We start from the raw sequence: 2,665 nt of genomic DNA on the forward strand, positions 1-2,665 counted from the left end.
TCCATGAGGTCCCTCGGCCAATCCGGCTCCGATGTGAAGGCCTCTGATTGGTCCAGACACACCCCTCCCACCCACACAGCGTGAACCCCGGTAACCCCAGCCCACCCGAATCTCCCTTTGCTCCGTCTCTGTGCTTTGTAAACGGTTCCACGGGGAGCCAGCTCGGCACCTGACCTTTCCAACGTCTCAACTACACCCATCGCCGGACAGAAGCTCCCTCTGCAACCCGCCCTCCCCTTGTATCGGGGCCCCATTCTTTGGGTCCAGCGGTCCCCAGCGCTATTTCTCATCTCGGTCATCCACCAGTCCCTGTTAAGCGAACAGTTGGGCGGATGCTTGGGAGAGGGGCGGCTTTGATTGGCGTGGAGCTTGGCTGTAGAGTTTACCTCCAATCGGGGCACCGGCCGCGGTGTCGCTGGCTACAGCCGCCCGGGAGAGCTGGATTGAGTTTTGTCGCAGATTGCTGCATCTTTGGACTCAGGGGCTTGGGCTATGTTACATTTTTGTTCACCGCCTCGTACTGTGTGGGACTGTTGGTTCTGTGTTTTAGGCCCCGGACCAAACGCTGTTTCGTTTGGCTATATTCATGAGTATTGCATGGTTAAATGACAATCAAACTAGACCTTGTGCTGCGCTGTACGGAATGATCACATTTAACCACCAAGTCAATGTTTCGGAAAACTGGCGACTCCGAAGGCCACTCTGTCTCGTGGACAGTTAGAAACATTAGAGGAAATGTCCGGAACTCTCTGTGCGCTTCGGGGAACCTCAGGGCCAGGAGCCATGGTCGACCCCGGCCAGCGAAGGCCTCGACCGACGACCCGCCCTCCCTGTTGGCTGAATACGCACTCCACCCGTGTCAATGGAAACATGATTTCCATCCCGCGGGGGTCAGCTCGGTGTGCGCCGGTTCACCTCGCGCGTCCTTGTAAATGTTTTCCAAGTAACACTTCCGGAACATGGTGACGACTACACCGGCGAGAAGCGCAACCAGCGCAATCCGCGTGAACGAGCTGGTTCAACTCCGGATCATGCGGCGGGCGGAGGGGGTGATGGGCCAGGTGGTTCCTGATGACAGGAAGAGGAACGGGGTGAAGGAGCCAGTGCGGAGTTCCCCTGTGGCTCTCACTCTCAGCGACGGGTATATGGATACTGTCGGGGGGAGGGGGTGACCTATCAGAGGAAAGCCACTGACTCTGACCCGGAGAGGAAGGTGGTGGAGAAGAGGCGTGCTGTGGTGGCAGGGACTTGGAGAACAGAGAGGAGGTTCTGTGGGCGAGAATGAGATTCCCGGATGCTAGGGGTCCTGGACGTTTCAGATGGAGGCCTCGGCATTCTTAATTGGGAGGGAAAACAGCCGGAAATCGTGGGCCATGTCAATACCAATGACATGGGTAGGGCCGAGTAACGAGGTTCTGCAGAGAGTTTGGTGCTAAGTTAAACGGCAGGAGTGTTAAAAGGCCTGAACAGGCAAAGTTATTTCCCATGGTAGGGGAGTCCAGGACAAGAGAACAAGACTTCAGGCTTGAAGGACATCCATTTAGAACAGAGATGCAGTGGGTGGTAAACCTGTGGGATTTGTTGCCATGAGCGGCTGTGGAGGCCAAGTCATTGGGTGTATTTAAGGCAGAGATAGATAGGTTCTTGATTAGCCAGGGCATCAAAGGGTATGGGGTGAAGGCAGGGGAGTGGGGATGACTGGAAGAATTTGATCAGCCCATGATTGAATGGCAGACCAGACTCAATGGACTGAATGAATACTTCTGCTCCTAAGTCTTAAGGTGATCTCAGGATTGCTACCCGTGCCACATGCTAGTGAGGTCGGTTTAATACGTGGCTCAGGATCTGGTGTAGGAGGGAGGGCATAAGATTTCTGGCTCATTGGGGCCTCTTCCAGGGAATGTGGGACCTGCACAGAAGGGATGGTTTACACCTGAATGGAGGGGTACATATCCTAGCACGAAGGTTTGTGAATAGACAATAGGTGCAGGAGTAGGCCATTCGGCCCTTTGAGCCAGCACTGCCATTCAATGTGATCATGGCTGATCATCCACAATCAGTACCCCGTTCCTTCCTTCTCCCCATTTCCCTTGACTCCACTATCTATAAGAGCTCTATCTAACTCTTTCTTGAAAGCATCCAGAGACTTGGCCTCCACTGCCTTCTGAGGCAGAGCATTCAATAGACCCACAACTCTCTGGGTGAAAAAGTTTTTCCTCAACTCTGTTCTAAATGACCTACCCCTTATTTTTAAACTGTGGCCTCTGGTTCTGGACTCCCCCAACATCGGGAACATGTTTCCTGTCTCTAGCATGTCCAATCCCTTAATAATCTTATGTTTCAATCCGATCCCCTCTCATCCTTCTAAATTCTAGTGTATACAAGCCCAGTCACTCCAATCTTTCAACATATGACAGTCCCGGGAATCAACCTCGTGAACCTACGCTGCACTCCCTCAATAGCAAGAATGTCCTTCCTCAAATTTGGAGACCAAAACTGAACACAATACTCCAGGTGTGGTCTCACCAGGGCCCTGTACAACTGCAGAAGGACCTCTTTGCTCCTATACTCAACTCCCCTTGTTATGAAGGCCAACATGCCATTAGCTTTCTTCACTGCCTGCTGTACCTGCATGCTTACTTTCAGTGACAGTGAACACCTAGAT

This window comes from Hypanus sabinus, chromosome 5, assembly GCF_030144855.1.
Source record: "Hypanus sabinus isolate sHypSab1 chromosome 5, sHypSab1.hap1, whole genome shotgun sequence".
NCBI classification, from domain to species: Eukaryota; Metazoa; Chordata; class Chondrichthyes; order Myliobatiformes; family Dasyatidae; genus Hypanus; species Hypanus sabinus.